The sequence below is a fragment of the Pezoporus occidentalis genome, unplaced genomic scaffold (assembly GCF_034315485.1).
Source record: "Pezoporus occidentalis ecotype Australia unplaced genomic scaffold, CSIRO_AGI_Poc_V1 ctg4, whole genome shotgun sequence".
In the NCBI taxonomy this organism is placed as follows: Eukaryota; Metazoa; Chordata; class Aves; order Psittaciformes; family Psittacidae; genus Pezoporus; species Pezoporus occidentalis.
This window is the reverse complement of record NW_026915724.1, coordinates 14,239,799-14,258,067: the sequence shown is the minus strand read 5'-3', so window position 1 is coordinate 14,258,067 and position 18,269 is coordinate 14,239,799. Positions and strand designations below refer to the sequence as shown.

Here is an 18,269-nt window from a genome sequence, read left to right as displayed (position 1 = left end):
TCCAGCCTTGCTGATAGACCCAGTTTAAGGGGTAGAAGGAGACAAAAAGACTCCTCCTCCTCAGATAAGCCTCTTGCCTTCCTGGGTATTTCCTTCTGGGACAAAGTAAGCTCTCTGAGTGAATTGCATGAGGAAGAAGGGAGAAGGGAGAGCAAAGCAGACTGTGGCCTGCTATGTGGGGGAATATCGGCAGCTAGAAAGGAAATGGCACAGAAGTGCTTGGATACAGAGTCAAACATCCCCTCATCGATTACTCTTACAATGGCAACCAGTTACTTGGAGTTTTTGAATGGCTGTTACCCACCTCTCTATCTTCTCTCCTCTTGAAGACTGCTGTCAGCAGTGTGTAATCAGCCATGTATATATTCAAATCTAATTGCATAGTTCAGATGCAAAGCAAAGAAAAACGAGGGAGCTCTTGATTAAAAGATGGAGATTGCTTTTGTAAACAGAGGCTGAGGAAAACATCTTGCAGCTTACAATGTGTTCTAGGAGGAAAAGCAAGTTGTGACTGTGGCTGGTGCTGTGACTGGGACCAAAGAGGTCCATAGATATTGTTCAGGTGCTGTAAGTATGTGCAAGTTAAAGATTTTGACATTAGAGGACTCTATAACTTCAGTAAACTAAACCATAGCAAGACTCAGAACCTGAAATCTGTATGCTAGAGAGACACAAGCTGTAAATGCAATGCCAGTTTTTCAGGTAGAAGTATAATAAATATTAAACAAATCAGCAGGGGAAGTGATGGAATCTAGGCACACAATGGCTCTAAGTCAAGACCAGATATATTTCTGAATTATGTATTCTGTTTCTTATGCATGGCAAGTAAAATTATTGTAATGGTCCCCTCTAGCCTTAAAACATATGAACTGCTTCCTCTGGTGTAGCAACCTAATGCAGCAGACAGGAGAAGGAGTTTATTAGAGCAGCTGCTGCTGCTGCTGCTGTTTGTAAAACCACACCTTAAAGGAAAGGTGCTTGAGAGGAAATTGGTGCAGTAGGTTAATGAAAGGCAACAGTGACCAACAGAAAGGGAGGATTCATCTGTACAGTACATGATAGTGTATAACCACCGTGTGCACCAGCAGGGGCAGGAGAACCAGGACAAGCATCTGGGAAATCCCAACTGAGAGTGAAAAACCAGGATTTAGGAATGTTCTTCTATTGGTGCTGGTGGTCTGACCCTTCTGTTTTGCTTGCTATATCTGTGCAGAGACACTACCTTTCTTGATGGTAGTATCTTTCTTTTCCAGGAAAAAAATGTCAAGTGCAAATTCACATCACTGCTGCCACCATAAATTACTTATGTGCAGATTCCTAAAACTTTTCCAGATGGCTTCCTCCAATTCAAAAACTGATTGAACCTGCACAGTATACCTTTTAAGACTGAGAATCAAATCTGAAGCAATTTAGAAAAATGTGAAGTTTTTGATGACCTTTCCTCAAATCATTTTAATTTTATGATAAAGTCAGACTTGAAAATGTGACCTTTATATTTCAGAAAATAAGAAACGTCAAGATCATGCAAACAGGTATAAATACATCAGATAATATTTTCCAGCCATTTCCAGTGACCAAAAGCAAAGAAGAGCAGAAATAGTGGGAGACAGGTTTGGTAGAGATTTTTTTGAGGGATTGCCTTTTAATTCATGATGCATCATGATTTAATTTTAACAGGATACTTAGAAAAACTGTTTCCACCCCTAATCTATGGATTTGGTGTAAATTGAGCAAGCTGTATTCACTGAAGAGAATCACAGACTGCTTTTTTGCTTTCTTAGCAATTTTCATACCAAACTACTGGCTGTGTCACTGTCTTGCTCAACAGTTTCCTAAACCTAGTTGTACCAGTAGAGTGAGGTTGATTTATTACCCTTCGTTTGGCTTTTTTGAAAACTGTTAGGAAAAAGACCATTAAGTTGTTTTAGAAGATCATGTATTTTACACAGAGAGCTAATACCATCCATAACACACAAAGTTCTCCTATAAACTTATTATAGGTACCCAGTTCCCTTTATCCAAAATATTCAGCATTCTTTTATTTCAACAGTGGCTTCATTTTTTTATTTCTCATAAATTCTTTACATTTCTGCTTTTGCCTGCTCTTCCTTTCAAATCTGAAATATCCGAGCAGTTGCTTGGAGGGGAAAAAAGAAAGTATTTTTCAAGAAAAGATTCTGTTGTGCACCACACAAAAGTTTACTTGCTTCCCCACTGTTATTACCATTATTAATACCACTACTACTAATATAAGACATTTATACCCCACTGTAGCTTTTATAAACACAACTAAAAACAAATTATCTTTCCCAAACAGGCTTGCCACTGATGAGCAAAAAAAAAAACCACAGTTACAGTAACATCATAGTCCAAAGCTGGGAGGGCAAAAACAATGCATATTTATACATCTATATACATTGTTAGCACAGTGGTATATCCTTGCACAATGTGCAGCATCCTGTGCATTGCTTCCTGGAGCTGCGCTCTCCCGGTCAAGCAAAAGTCAGTGCTTTGCTGAAGTCTGCTTAGGGTTCACGCACCTTTCTGAAGCTAGTTTGGTAGATCTGCATGTCTCAGGTACACAGCTGAAACAGTGGATGAAGCATTCTGCTCCACCGGAGTTCAGCTTGTCACCTTGGATATAGAGTACAGAAACTGCTTATCAGTTTCCCAAGTGACTGGCAGTTCTTTTAGGTGTGTACTGTACTCAGTGCGCTGTAAGGCCACACCTCTCCATTTTCACTGCTCTCATTCCCTGTCTAATCACATGTGCACTGTCAAATTCTTGAGAAACCAAGTGGATAACTTGTTAATATCATGACAACTCTCTTATTTCTTTTTTGTTTTTCTTTTTTTGGGGGGTGGAAGTATTGTTGAGGCACCAGTTTTATATCTAACAATGAATAAGGCTTTTTTAGTGTTTAATCTTTGCTGCTTCTGATAACATACTTTATTCATCACAGTCCAAAAGGCATAAACTGCTGGTAATGATTTACTCTTTTCATAACAAAACATTAGTGTGAAATCCAGTATTTGAAGGTTCATCCTTGTTCTTAATACCTGTTTTTCTCCTGTTGGCTTCACTTTTGCACCCTTTGTCTTTGTGGATGAAGAAACCCAAATGTCTTAAAATTATCTTAGAAGCTTAAAGGTGGCAACCTGTGGGTCAATGGCATGTAGGGTTTTTTAAATTTGCTACAGGAGACAGCTTTCTCTAAAGGTCAAAGTTCATTACATCCCTAACTGAGTAATGTATGGAAGGGGGAGGTAAAGACTGAATTCAGCCAAATGGCAGACAATTTAATATCGTTTAGTTACACAGGTATTTCACCATCTTTTGGCAGATGTGAGGTGTTCATATATTCCCATTATATTCATTAGTGAATGTGTGTTCAAGTACATTTTCATATTTCATGCCTACATTAGATATACTAAAGAATCAGAAATAGCGCCTGGAATAATTTATGAATCTTCCATAGCAGCAGGAGAGCTGTCCTCAGAGAGGACACCAGCAGAGGAGGCTGGATGAGGGCTGCAAAGTTCTAGAGGATGAAGATCCCCTACTGCATGTGTCAGGGAAAGCATTACCGTGGTGACAGGGTCTGCCTTGAGGGAGATCTGAGACACCCCCCAAGATGCCACGGAGCTCAGCACCAGCCCCTGCAACTACATGCTGCCACTGGGGGCATGCAGCAGGCACTAATGAAAAATGGTCACTTTTAGATTTGTATGGCTCAGGTCTGAGCCATTTTAACAAAACATCATGCAAAGAAAATTAGGAAAACATATATATTCTGGTTTAAAAGTGTTTCCTAGAGGCAATTTTCCCTACATAAACCAGCAGAAGGGGAGAAATAACAAAAAAAAAAACAAGAAAATAGTCAACATGGAGAATACACATTTTCTAAATTTTCTAGTATACCTGGAATGATTGTTCAAGTGATGTAAAGCAAGCACAACTTTAAAAATGTAACATGTCCTTTAGCTAACATAGCAACATAACAGGGCAAATGAGCACCTGGCATCAGTTTTTGCAGTCCCATGTGCCTCCCTTGTGCTCAGAGGTAGCCTGGCAGTCTTGTCATCACTGTGTGTGTTGGGAGATGCAGCTTCTATGGTGGGCAGGACCTGGGAAAACTGAGAGTAGACAACAGAGGGCAAGGAGTTTTAAGAAGTATAGTAAAAGATAACATTAATTAAACTGGACAGTGATAGGAACTGAAAATTTGCAGAGGGGCAATGCCTTTCTTTTGTGTTATGGTGACCAAACTAGAAAGTTAGCCTCTTGAGATTCAAGAATATGCAAAAGCATGCTGATTTTGTGAGAAAGACCTGGATAAAATGCAGAACTTTATGACAAACCTAAATCTCTACGTTGTATATACAATTAATGGAAATTAATAGAACAATGTTTTTATAAGAAGTGTTTTAAAAAAGAAGCTTCAATAAGTGCCAAAGTAGGTATTTGCTTGCACAGAATCTCAGTTGTACATATAACGCCAGTAATTGCTTCCTTCTAATTAGACTTGTAATAGGTACCCAACCCAGTCTAGATGTTCTTCAGCAACTTCTCTGAGATGTCCGTGAGACAGATTGCAACAGCAGCTGACACAGGACTGATGGAGCAATGCACAGTGACCCTGTCTGTCATTAAATGACCAGTGTAAGGGTCAGCCTCATGTTCTGTTCACACACAATTTGAAATTCAGGCACAAATAAATCCCACCTGTCTGACTAAGCACCCACCCAACAAAGGCACCAGAGTAAGAAGTGTAATGTTAGAAGACAGTCACTTTAACTTTCTAAATAGTCAGAAAGAACCATTTCTGGAGGCTTATCTTTGAGTTGTCCTAAGCAGGTGACACTCTATTTACTATATATGTATTTGTGATGCTTAGCTTAGGCAGGTGATATGAATCTAGGCTTTGGAGGGATATAAAAGAAAGTTGGTCCACAGAGCAGAGCTGATAGGGTATGGGGAAGAAGATGCATCATACCAATAGGAGACACGCAACTTGCTAAATGCTGCTCAGTCTCTGGTGATCCAATTTAGGCTCTGTGGGGATTTGTTTCTTGGATTTAGGGGTGTGAGAAACCTCCATCATCTGTTCTTCAGCAGAGTGTTTGCAGGGCCTAGAAAGGGTGGCAGTTTCACATCTTCTGGTACAGTATTCAAATGTACCTGTGTCAGGAGAATAAGTTAAAAGAATGATTCACATAATTAAGGAATCTGACTTCACGGATCTCTATTCAAGCCTTCTGTAGAGGCACTTCTTGCTCTCTTTGATTACACAAATTAGGGAAACTCATTTCACCTACAGAAGCAGATGTCCCCTCATGGGACTTCTTCCAAAGTTCAGCAGACTCAAAAACACCCTCTCCTGTTAATTCAGTAATCTCTGGGTCAGTCACTTCCCAGAGATGAAAGACAAAATCCAGAACAACTGGAGAGATAAAACAAGCTGATCTTTATTTCCAGCAATGCTCCATGTTCATTCTTAATGGTGCATAATGACTGTTATTTACAGGGAAGGCTGACTCTTGATTAAAAGAGAAGTTCAGTAGTCATTCTTAGAAGGTATGCACTTTATTTTGTTGTGTAAGTCCCTGTTGTTTAGTAGGATGCCAGTGAATGACCTGGAGAAGGTGACTAATGAACAGCTACTTGCTGCTTCTCATAACAGAGTGCATTCAGTAAAATAATTAACCCTCATGTTTAAAACAACTGAAGAACTGAAGGAAGAATTTTTCACATTGCACGTAACTAAATCTGGGGAAGTCATTGCCAGAGGATGTTTTGGTGGTATAAAAGTGTTAAAACAAATTAATGGAAGAAAGGTGCGTCAAATACTGTTAGGCATAGCCGTATGGATGCAATTTCCAGCTCATGAAATTCCTAACCACCAATAACCGTTTCCTGTGAGTTCCTTTCTGAACTTGGCTATTACACTAAGCAGCTGCTATTGGCCGCTCAAATACAAGCTGTTAGTGTAGAGGGAATTTTGGTCTGATGTCTATATGGCCAGTGATGTTATACATTCTTATGTCATTATCTCCACTTAATGTTTTTATGAAGACATGAGTCCTCACAGATTCAGTATCCAAGCACAGAATATGCAAAGATCCTCAGCCAGATATAATGTTTTATAGGCTTTTTCTGAAACATAAAACCAGTTCAGATGCCTACCTTACTAGGGCTCACATATAAAACCAGACAATAGTAATGCCATTGCATTAAAGAAGATGATATATAAGCTATGTATGTAAAATGCAAAACGCAAGTATCACATTATGAAAACACTAAAACATATACTTCAGGTTCAAGCTTGGGCATTGGCTTTTCCCAAATAAATAGAAATATGACATCTTGAGATTAATTTTTTTTTTTTTTTTGTTGTGGCTTGGAAATTTGTGATCATTTCAAAAAAGCTAGTTGCTGAAATTGAAAGAACAGGGGTCACTGCTTAGGAATTCAGTATTTTCTATTAGCACAGGGTATTGAAATACCATGGTTCTCCCTTTCCAACAGAAAAAAAAAAATCTTAATTTTACTCAGTGTTTTCTATGTTTAATTAGTAATTTTTAATAAAGCACTGTATTAGAGAGATTTTTTTTTTTCTTTACTAGTTAGTGTTACCGGTAGTGATATTTTCATTATGATTGCTGAACTAGATGAATCCCACTTTCTCATTCTCTGCACTCAGATGCAGGCTACACCACAAAGACCTACTCTGAAAAAAGAAAAAGACATGGGTATCCATGCACCAAAATAATTTGGAGGGGCATAATTTGAAGTCATTATCAATATAGTGATGACTAAGACAGCAAAAACATCCAAGCAAATGGCTACTTCTTCAGGGACCCAGTTCATACTTGAATAAGGCTGAATTCAGAATGTCTTTGTACTATTAGTCATGCAATTCACACATCAATCACTGCCTGAGCAGGCAGAATAGACAAGAAACTGCATGCCCTGCTTGTGGCTCACATACCTGTCCTATACAGTCAACTGAAAAGAAGCAATCACACTCGCTATAGTGTCTTGACAGCTGGTTTGTTAGTGCTATGGAAGGTAAATGCTCCCTGAGCCTCAGCAAAGGCAGCAGATGAAGACTGCTGACCATGGCCTGCAGCAGCATATACAAATACCTGGTCATTGCTATCTAAAATCTATGTTGAGATTTCTGTAATCATTTTCAAACATACTCTATTAATTAGAGTACAGGTGCTAAAGGCTAAAAGGAAAGGCACTGTTTTCCTTTCTCTCATCCATCCTTCCTTTCTTCCCAGGAAGATGAGGTAGTTAAGGGATTAACTCTCCTCCCACCACATGTGAAGGCATTGCCAGGAGCATCTGCACAGCAGAGCTCCTGCTACCTCTCCTCTAGCTCCACTGCAGGCCTGTCTGTCTGTCTCTCACCTGACTTGAAGGCAGAAACACATGGCCAGAGTTGTACATCTTGTGGATCTCCCTGGGAGACTGGGAGGAAGAGATGCTCTCAAATATGCTAGAAATAGAGGTGGGACAGGGCACCATACCAGATAGCCTTATCAGGTATTTCATTGCTAATTAAAACCAGAAACAAGTGAGTGTGTACATATGAAGCGCATGCTGTTCTAAGATATGTCTGATGCTAGCCAATAAAGACAGGAAAAGCTCATTAAATTGCCCTGCCTTTTAAAAACCACAGTCAAAAAACTTTAAGATGTCTCCTCTTAGCTGCTATTCAGAGTTAGGCAAAGCATGACAGGGCCACTGCAGGTGCCTGGCTTCAGTGCCACTCCTAGCACACAGCTCTCCTCAGACCCACTGTCTTCACCAGTTCTTGCCTTCAGCACCCTCTTGTCTACCCATCCTGCTCAACAGCTTTTGGGGGAAGGACCCAGGTGCAGAACTTGAGCAGGCTGTCTGAGGTAACACAGTTATCCAGATAACCAGGACTTTGCTTGAGCCAAGATAGGAATGTGACTTTCAATCACATTCTCTTAGGAAAAGTGGAAAAAAACTGAAAGTAGAACTGGGATGGCAGCATGATGCTTCAGGGGCTTACTTGCCTTTGGGTACTGAAAGCTGTAAGACTGGATAATATTATAACATTGCACAGGGTTTTGACTCTGTGGATGTTTTAGTACAACATATTTAAATAGAGATGGTGAGGTTGCTTGTGTGAGTTTCGACATACATTCCTGGCTCATCTGGGGTTGATATATTTATCTAAGTATCTTGTCATGAATGTTGAGCTTTTCAAGCTTATACAATGACCTTATCCTTGCTGTTTACTTCTCCAGTTCTTAAGTGGTATGTGTTCTTACATGCTCTCAACCTGTGAGATCAGAACTTCTGCAGCATGCGTGAGGTAACACCACCATTCAGAAAATGGCTTATTTTGAGGTAAGATGGTTATTTTTAGCTGCAACTGATATCAAAAACCAAACACACATACCTTTGCATCTTACTACCCACATATGAAATGGCAGTATAGATTTTTCTTTTTAGAAGAGAGAACAAAGAGTAAAATTGAACCAAGTACCCCATATTTTAGCAGCACTGAAAGTCAATGAAATTATTCCTAAACCCAGGAAAAAATCTCCTTATCATGTGCAAAGGGTTAGCAAGACAGATGAGGGAGACACACTAGAACAGTGAAGAAGGACTCCAAACACAGTTTCATAACTTTGTTCTTTATGCCTAGGCATGTTTCTGGTCTTCTACTTGCTTATCTGAAGTCAAACCTGTTGAAAGTGATACCTAGCTTTGCACCATCTAAAGCAAATTCACCTTTAAATCATGTAAGCATAGGGGTTCATGCTTCAGGTTGTCAAGCTAAGATTTTCTGGTGGTTTGGGGTTTTTTAGTGGCTGTTGAAGTTAGAGTCTTAAAATCATGTTCTTTTGAAGTGATGCTGTGATGCTGTTACCCAACTCAGTTTTCTAACTAGCAGGCCTGATTTTAGCAGCACTAATCTGGTGATGCTTGACATGTTTGAAAGTCATGCCACTTAGATGCTCAGATATGACTTTAGAAGCCTGTTACTTGGTAAGAGCTTTTAGAAATGCTGCTTGAAGTTGAGCCTCCACCTGACATGGAATTGGACCTGGGTAGCTCCAGATTACACCTATAGCTCTGACACCTTTATTTTCTTGCTTCTTTGGGTTTTTTTCCTCCCTGAAGTCTAGGATTCTAATTGTTCTTTTTCCCAGCACAGAGGTTCTCTTCTTTGTAAGCAGGACAGCTACCAGATGGGTTTAAACCACAACACTGGGGTATTTCTGAAAACCAAACATTGAAGGCATCAATCAGTAGTAAAAACCCAGAAAAGGAAATCAAGGTGGTCATCTTCCTATCTTTAATGGAATAACTTGTGGAGCTGGCAATGCATATGAAACTTGCCACTGAGCAAAGACCCCTTTGATCTTAACTGCTCCTGACTTGCTGCTGCTTTCTTGATTCTGTTTGATTTCTATTATGCCACCTTCAGTTATTTCTCTCTAGACACTAAAGATAGTCTAAGTAAACTCAATGAGAGAAAAAATCTGCTTATCCTATTTTCTCTAAGAGGTACAGTGGCAGATAGGGAGGAAGCTTGTGATTGTTCAGTAGTAAGTAAGTGCATCTAAACACATACCCACAGACATGTTAGCTCCTCACAGGTCTTCCACCCTTGCCCATAATGAACCAACCATTTTCTCTTGAAGTTCTGAGGGCAAGATTAATTCTGACTCCTGAATTAACTCTTCCTCAGGAGAAAATATTGGATAAGAGAGGATAACTTTGGGATTTGAAAGAAATGGGGAGGGCTATGTACCTCTAAGACTTTCTTGGCTTTCCACCATGATACTTGAATACCTATGAAGGACCCACTGTAGGAGAGGATCTGGTTCAAGACCATCTTAAGAACCTGAATGTGCACAAGTCCATGGGACCTGATGAAATCCATCCGCGGATCCTGAAGGAGCTGGTAAATGAAGTTGCGAAGCCACTGGCCATCATATTTGAGAAATCATGGCAGTCAGGTGAAGTTCCCAATGACTGGAAAAAGGGAAATATAACCCCCATTTTCAAGAAGGGGAAAATGGATGACCCAGGGAATTACAGACCAGTCAGTGTCACCTCTGTGCCTGGCAAAATCTTGGAGCAGATTCTCCTGGAAGGCATGCTAAGGCACATGAAACACAACAAGGTGCTTGGTGACGGCCAGCATGGCTTCACTAAGGGGAAATCCTGCCTGACCAATCTGGTGGCCTTCTATGATGGGGCTACAGAACTGATGGACAGGGGTAGAGCAGCTGATGTCATCTACCTGGACTTGTGTAAAGCATTCGACACTGTCCCACACGACATCCTTGTCTCTAAATTGGAGAGACATCAATTTGATGGATGGACCACTCAGTGGATAAAGAACTGGCTGGATGGCCGCACACAAAGAGTTGTGGTCAATGGCTCAATGTCCGGCTGGAGACCAGTAATGAGTGGTGCCCCTCAGGGATCGGTGTTGGGACCGGTCTTGTTCAACATCTTTGTCACTGACATGGACAGTGGGATTGAGTGCGCCCTCAGCAAGTTTGCCAATAACACCAAGCTGCGTGGTTTGGTTGATACGCTGGAGGGAAGGAATGCCATCCAGAGGGACCTTGACACACTTGTGAGGTGGGCTGATGCCAACCTTATAAAGTTTGACCATGTCAAGTGCAAGGTCCTACACCTGGGTCGGAGCAATCCCAGGCACAGCTACAGGTTGGGCAGAGAAGAGATTCAGAGCAGCCCTGCGGAGAAGGACTTGGGGGTGTTGGTTGATGAGAAAATGAACATGAGCTGGCTGCAGTGTGTACTTGCAGCCCAGAAAGCCAACCGTATCCTGGGCTGCATCAAAAGGAGCGTGACCAGCAGGTCGAAGGAGGTGATCCTGCCCCTCTACTCTGCTCTCGTGAGACCTCACTTGGAGTATTGTGTGCAGTTCTGGGGTCCTCAACATAAAAAGGACATGGAACTGTTGGAACAAGTCCAGAGAAGGGCCATGAGGATGATCAGGAGACTGGAGCACCTCCCATATGAAGACAGGCTGAGGAAGTTGGGCCTGTTCAGCCTGGAGAAGAGAAGGCTGCGCGGAGACCTCATAGCAGCCTTCCAGTATCTGAAGGGGGCCTATAGGGATGCTGGAGAGGGACTCTTCATTAGGGACTGTAGTGATAGGACAAGGGGTAATGGGTTCAAACTTAAAGAGGGGAAGTTTAGATTGGATATAAGGAGGAAATTCTTTCCTGTTAGGGTGGTGAGGCACTGGAATAGGTTGCCCAGGAAGGTTGTGAATGCTCCATCCCTGGTAGTGTTCAAGACCAGGTTGGATGAGGCCTTGGGTGATATGATTTAGCATAAGGTGTCCCTGCCCACGGCAGGGGGGTTGGAACTATATGATCTTAAGGTCCTTTCCAACCCTAACGATTCTATGATTCTATGACTTCAAGTCACCTGATATGTTCTATGATATCACCTCCCAGCTGCTGCCAGAATAGGGATGTGCCAGTGAATCTTTTATTTTATACCAGAAGTGTGTGCTTTGTGGCTGCAGACCTGCCTCAGACAGAAAAGGCAAGAAAGTGTCATGGTTTGCTCATGGGCCTTGGAGAGTTCCTGTGCCATGCAGCCAGGCCCAGGAGCTGGGAAGTATTTGTATGATTATCATAGTAGAGAGACAGCAAAAACATTAATACTGACTTTCAATGATAGGACATTCAGAGGGAGTCATGGCAGTAACTCATGAAGGCAATATCAACCTGTTCATCAGCTTAAACCCTGCTGCAGACCCTACAGTTCATGAATTTGGCTTCACCAGATTAGACTCACTAGTTGTCATTATAAATAAAAGAAAAATTGTACCCCATATTGGGAGAATAAGAAGGCAGCCAGGAGATGCTAACTGCTTGAAAAAGTAGCGGGTGACTGTTACCAAGGGCACTTATAAATCTTAACATTTTTCTATTGCTGTTGACTCCAGAGGTTGGACAGAGAAGGCAGGTATCATCTCAGAGTGAGCAATTTCATGACTGCATTGCTCTAATCATTCTTATTACTCCATACTTTATTTTTCTTATTTGCCTTCTATTCCTTACATCATGTTTAATTTTTCTAGTTTTGTTGCAAGTCTTTCTTATTATGTTCCTAGGTTTGCCTCACACATCATCAGCAACTCAAAAATGATATTATTATCGTTATTATTATCAACAGTTACTAACAATAGCAGCAAGTTGAAAAAACTAAGCTGCAAAAATCATCTATTCTGAGGAAACCAAAAAAATTAACATGATCTTGCCTATATCAAATTTTAACATTCTATTTCATAATCAAACAGATGGGATAATAATATCATGGAATCATAGAATGGCTTGGGTTGGAAGGGACCTTAAAGATCATCTAGTTCCAAACCCCTGCCATAGGCAGGGACACCTTCCACTAGACCAAGTTGCTCAAAGCCTCATCCACCCTGGCCTTGAACACTGCCGGGGATGGGGCAGCCACAACTTCTCTGGGAAACCTGTGCCAGTGCCTCACCACCATCACAGTGAAGAATCTAAATCATTAGTGTATCTAAATAATAAGTAATATCTAAATCTACCCTCTTCCAGTTTAAAGCCTCTTATCCCACCACTCATAAGAAGTCCATCTCCAGATTTCTTGTAGGTCCTCTTTAGCTATTGGAAGACAGCTATGTGGTCTCCCCTGAGCCTTATCTTCTCCAATCTGAACAAGCAAAACTCTCTCAGCCTGTCTTCATAGGAGAGGTACTCCAGCCCTGAAGCAGAGAGGGAGAATCACCTTCTTTGACCTCCTGGTCATGCTCCTTTTGATGTAGCTTGGGATACAGTTGGTTTTCTGGGCTGTAAGATAAATCAGAGATGAGTGCATTGCCATATGCCACTTGTAAGATATCTTAAAGTGCAGCAGGTGAGACAGTCATGTCCGTGCTTTGCTGAGTTATTCCTGACAAGTCACTTCATCTTGCTCAGCCTTATGTTTCTCAAACTAAAATAGAATGAATGGTGCTGACTTCATCATCCACTGCATTGGTAGACCTAATGGTATTTACTATTTGCCTTTTCTTGCTAGTACAGAAACTCTTTTTTTAGCCTTCCATGTAGGTCTGAATATAGCATTGGTAAAATAATTTAAATCTAGGTTCCTGGGTGCTTGCCAGAAAGCAGATTGTTTAGGAAAGTCTTAGACTGGCTTCCTGTTTCAGAATGGAGGTGTGTATTAACTTAGGAATTACAGATCCTCCAGGTGACTGCTGGGGAACATGCTTCCTTTAATCAAAAAGATAAAGCTAGAGCAGAAAATTTTAATTATTTAAGTTGTTGGGCTTTTTCATTTCCCACACAGGAGACTTTCACTCAAGGCTAAGTCTGAGACTGCACTGTTAGGGGGTGTGTTTGTGATTATCTCCTGTAGATGCAAGCCCTTGCTACCACCCAAAGGGGCTGTCCTACCCATCCTCTGCCCTGGCTTGGCACCTTGAGCTCTGCCTCTCTGCTATCAGCTGCTCTGGACATTTAGCATCTTTAAAAAATGCAGGGAAATCTGAAAATTATATGCAGCCTTTCACACAATCAAGTATATGCATGTTCTTTGCAGCTGTGGGTAATATAAAATTGTATAAAAATGTGTGCTTAGTTAAGAAAGAAAAACTGTGAAAATATTTAACATGAAATTCCAGGAAAAAAAAAATCAGAATGAAAACTCCTCCCCCCCCAAAAAAAAAACACAAAAAACCTGAAGCGAAGCAAAGAAAAAAAAAGTTACACTGAAAAATTAATTATTAATTATTACTAAAAAAGAACTTCATAAGATGTGACTGATAATATGAAAATTAATAACTAAAGGGAATACATTAGAAGTGATAGATCCTTTGACTTAAAAAATCAATTAAGACATCCACATTAGCCTGCTCCATAACAGTGTAATACAATCATGATGACTTTAAGTTCTGGGTTTATCATCCCAGACTGCGCCATGCTTACTTTTAAAGGAACATGTAGTTTATTTCATGTGTTTTCGCCTTACGGTACAACTCTTGAGTTAAGGTTGTGAGCTTTAACCTACAAGAATGTTAACGTTAACCATGTATGAATATACATGCAACATACATCTGATTGAGATACATGGTCTAACACCCCATTTCCATGAGTCCTTTAGCATTCCCACTTGGTAACCTCATCACTCATTCTGAAGGGAAGGTGCCTTGGCAGTTTGCTCTTGCTCTCAAGGATTAGCTCTCTTTGAGCAAGGCTTTTCAACAGCCTCCATAATGAAGCAAGTGCTGGAGATGGATTTATGCAAGTAGGAATTTCTTACCCACAACTCAGTTATCTCTTCATCATCACTGAGGACCTCCTCCTTCACCTGTGGCACAAAGAAACTACATAGAATTTCTTTTTGTAGTCATATCACACTATAGAATGATACTGATTCTTCAACCTGTAGGAAGAACAAGCTTATGGGTAACTTCAGATGGTATTGATTTCATTTTCATGCATTTTGCAAATGACAGATGATGTGCTGGTCAGTTTTGTTTACTGAAGAACACTAACTTAGAGGTGCGATTAACAATGACAGAGTATTGCCATAAATTCTGTCAAGTGAAAAATTTTATCATGTTTTGCCATCTAGATGAGACACAAAAGTTGTACTTAACCCTCTAAACATTAAGATAATTACTGTTGAAACTAAGTACACAGAGCAGAATTGTATTATTATTACTGCTTCTATATGTTAGAACAGATATATATCTTACACCACTAACTTTTCTGCATATCTCCCTATCACTCGATATCTTACAGGTACTGAGAAAAAAAGCAACCTTTGTGTCTATGAGACCTGGCCACTTTATAGAAGGGCTTCCCTAGCACATTACTTAAATTGTTCTCAGAAATCAAAATATGAAGAGTACCAAAATTTTATCACAATACACAAATATCCCTAGCTTTTCTGTAATTAAGGTATTTATTATTGCTTCATTGTGTCATTCTTTGTGATTTCCTGGTCTTTTTTACTGGGTCCTGTGACACTCGTTTTTGCTCCTGTATATTGTGCACCATGGGGTGTATTTAAAAATAATACGTCTCCAATGTCTTTGGGTATAAAAATAATATGGGCAGGAAGTAAAGCAGCCTTTCTGAGTGTGGTGCAGATTTGTTTATTTGAAATTCAGAAAGGCACTGAAAAGGAACTGACCAGTGAAGACAGAAACTGACCCTCATGTGGGGAACTTGCTTGTCCAGAGACTGACCAGGGGCAAAAGAACCCCCACTCCAAGCCACACAACAGTCATACAGGGGCCTATGTCAAAAGGGGTGCAGGACCAAACTCCTTCCTGTGAGGTGCCCAGAAAGTTGGCTGAAGTGTGCGTATATATGTATATATATTGTGTGAAAGTAGGCTGCATCAAATATGGATGAAGCAGGTTTGAGCTTGGACTGATGATGGAGGCTTAAGAACTTACACCTCATTTCAAAAATTGACTCAAGAACAGTGTTTTAAAAGTAATGAGACCACTGCAACAGGAAAGGGGTGATTTCTGAAGCACTCAAGTATGGTGGTTACCTCATGCAAATGGAAGTCACTAGGAACTGGACTCAGCTGGCTTTGCAATATCAGTAGGTGACTGCTTTAGCCTTTCCACGAAAATGAAATTTTGATGAACTGCCTCATATGCAATCATATTTTGAATTGTACAACTCTTTTTTCAATGATGCTTTCCTCTGCTGCCCTGTAAGGTGCTAACAGGAGTAAAACAAAAAAACACAAAAATCTTAATACAAAATGTAATGGAGAAAAAAGCTCCAAGAGCACAGAATTACTATTAGGTAGATGCCTCTAATTCTGTCTTATTAACTCCAGTATTCCCAAAGGGTAATAGCCAGTGGTTTAGGATTTCCTCTTCGAGCTAGATCAAACTACTGTATCTTTTCCACTCATTTTTGTTTAGACTATTTTTTAATTATTAATATGAAAATAATATTTTTGAAAGTTTGAATATTTGTTTTGAAATCCCATTTGAAATTGTTCTTATTTATCTTTTCTGAAGAGTCCACGTGCACTCTTCTTCCTAATGAGGTATGGCACAGAGGGATATATTGTCACAGCTGTAGCTTTTGGTTTAACTTTTGCTGGGACTATTATTGTTGTTTATGGCATTTTATAATCTTCTGTAGATCAAACTATCTTCTGTTATAAAAAAAATAGAACAAAACTGACTTTTGGTCTGTTAAAGAACATGAATACTTTATATTTGCAAGAAATAACTCCTATCCAGTGATCAAAATGGAAATTCAGAACTGAGAGCAGTTTTGAGTGATACACATTTTCACCCTTTATTGGTTTCTTATCAAGGCTCTTATATAGGATTCACATGAAGTGATTTCTCAATAACCTAAATAAGTTTTATCAAGCTTCTTTCAAGGGTACTCCAAAAATAGTTTACTGACAAAACTCTTTGAAGCTCTGTAGAGATGTTTAAAAACTCACTCTGAAGCCTATTTGCTCTTATCCTATGTATTTCCACTGCATAGAAAGTATAGTACTAACTCTGAAATGCCAGAATAATGACCCACTTCAACCGCTGACTATTGCATTAGTAATATGGATATTTTACATAGTGCAATAATGGTATCAGTATGGTATGCAACATTAAAAAACACACAAAAATTACTATTGGCATCTTCTGGAAAATTTGATTAAAGTTCTGAAATAAGGTACTTTGGTTCATAAAAGAACATGGAGATTTTATATGCACAACTTTATTTTTCCTTAATCCAAAAGCAAATTTCAGATTGTTGACAATTTCCCAGAAAAGGGAAAATCTAGATGTGATCCATTTAACATTGCCTGACCCAGTTTGCCTCACTGACTCATTGATGGGCACGTTGACCTCAGTACCAAAATCTGAGTGACAGCAGGGACGTGCACAACTGGCTTTGGCAACCCCAGCCAGCTGCAAGGCAGCACATCATCCTTGCTATGAGGTGTGTGGCATGCTGCAAAGCTGCTTATGTAGCAGGAGCATGGGGCCTCATCCCAGGAGGTGCTGAGTTACCCTAGAGGTGCTGAGACCTCTTTTCCCAGCTCAAGTTCCATCCTGGCAGACACCCAGCACCGTGGTGGGCTTGGCAGGCTCAGAAGCACACCAGTCATTTTGCACTTTCAGGGATGAAGCATACACCTTTCTCCTGGGTTCCGTGGCAGAGCAAAAGCTCACTCTACCTTTTTCTTGCCCATTAAGGGCAGTTCAGTTGTCCCAAGAACACAAGGAGGGGCTTACAAAGCCTAAGCTGCAGGATGGAGGGACCTGCTGCTGAGCAAAGTGAAGAATCCTCTTTGATTTCTCCATCTCTCACATGTCTGTGCTCGTGCCATTCAAAATGAGGCCAAAAGTGAGCTGTGCAGCACATCCTCCTTTTCCTCCACTACATGTTGTTTTGAGCAGCTCCCCAGTTTTTCTGGCACGGGACATGTGTACATCTCTCCCTCCACCATGTCAGCGAGAGCACAACCCATAGGAAGGGAAAGGTACGGCATGAGGAAGCTCTGCAGTTGGTGAAAGCAGAAAATCTCCTCCCTCTGCTTCAGATATTCTCGTAGCCTTAATGAATAAACTACCGTATTTTTCCCCAAGTTAATGTGTTACCTCTTTAATGACAACCCCATTCTGCTCTGAGTGCTGCCCTTCTGTGAACAATGTGCATGGAACTGAGTTCTTCACACCTGGAAGTAAACAAATCGACATATTTTAATGAAAACTAATCATTTCTTGAAGTCCATATTCTTTATGGTAATATTCATTAAGCTCTTTTATTATACTTAGTGCAAGGAGAAAACTGGTAATTGCATTGAAAGAAATGATAAGTTACCATTTTAATGATTCCTTATGTTGTGAGTAATTCATAAATCACTCAGTATCTTCTCAGCGAAGCTTGCCTTCTGTTTTTAAAACGTACCCTTTCGTATCCAACAAAGGGTTTCAGTGCAATGAGAATTAAGGTGTGTCTCTTAGCTTTTACCTGCAGCAATAATGATGTTGTCAAGCGTTTCAGGTGAGACCAGCCCAGGATTTTGGGGTGGGGAAAGACACTCTGTTATACAGCATCTTCAGTGCTTCCCTCAGAGGGAGGCAGAGACACCTTGAAGGGCTGAGTATAAGGACATCTACCGAGTGTCTTTTTAAGTAGACACCAGAGGTTGGGGGGGGGAGGGGAAAAGGAACAGGCTTGCAACCATA

General features: G+C 40.5%; 1 long non-coding RNA gene across 1 annotated transcript; it reads right to left on the bottom strand.

The window, feature by feature from the left end:
• Window positions 1-4,752: 4,752 nt before the first annotated feature.
• On the bottom strand, window positions 4,753-14,410 carry LOC134171154 (uncharacterized). Its single transcript, XR_009967517.1, has 3 exons — window positions 14,348-14,410; window positions 12,812-12,873; window positions 4,753-5,182 (listed from the first exon to the last, which is right to left on the bottom strand). It is a non-coding gene; the product is annotated as an uncharacterized LOC134171154 (long non-coding RNA).
• Between the last annotated feature and the right edge of the window lie 3,859 nt (window positions 14,411-18,269).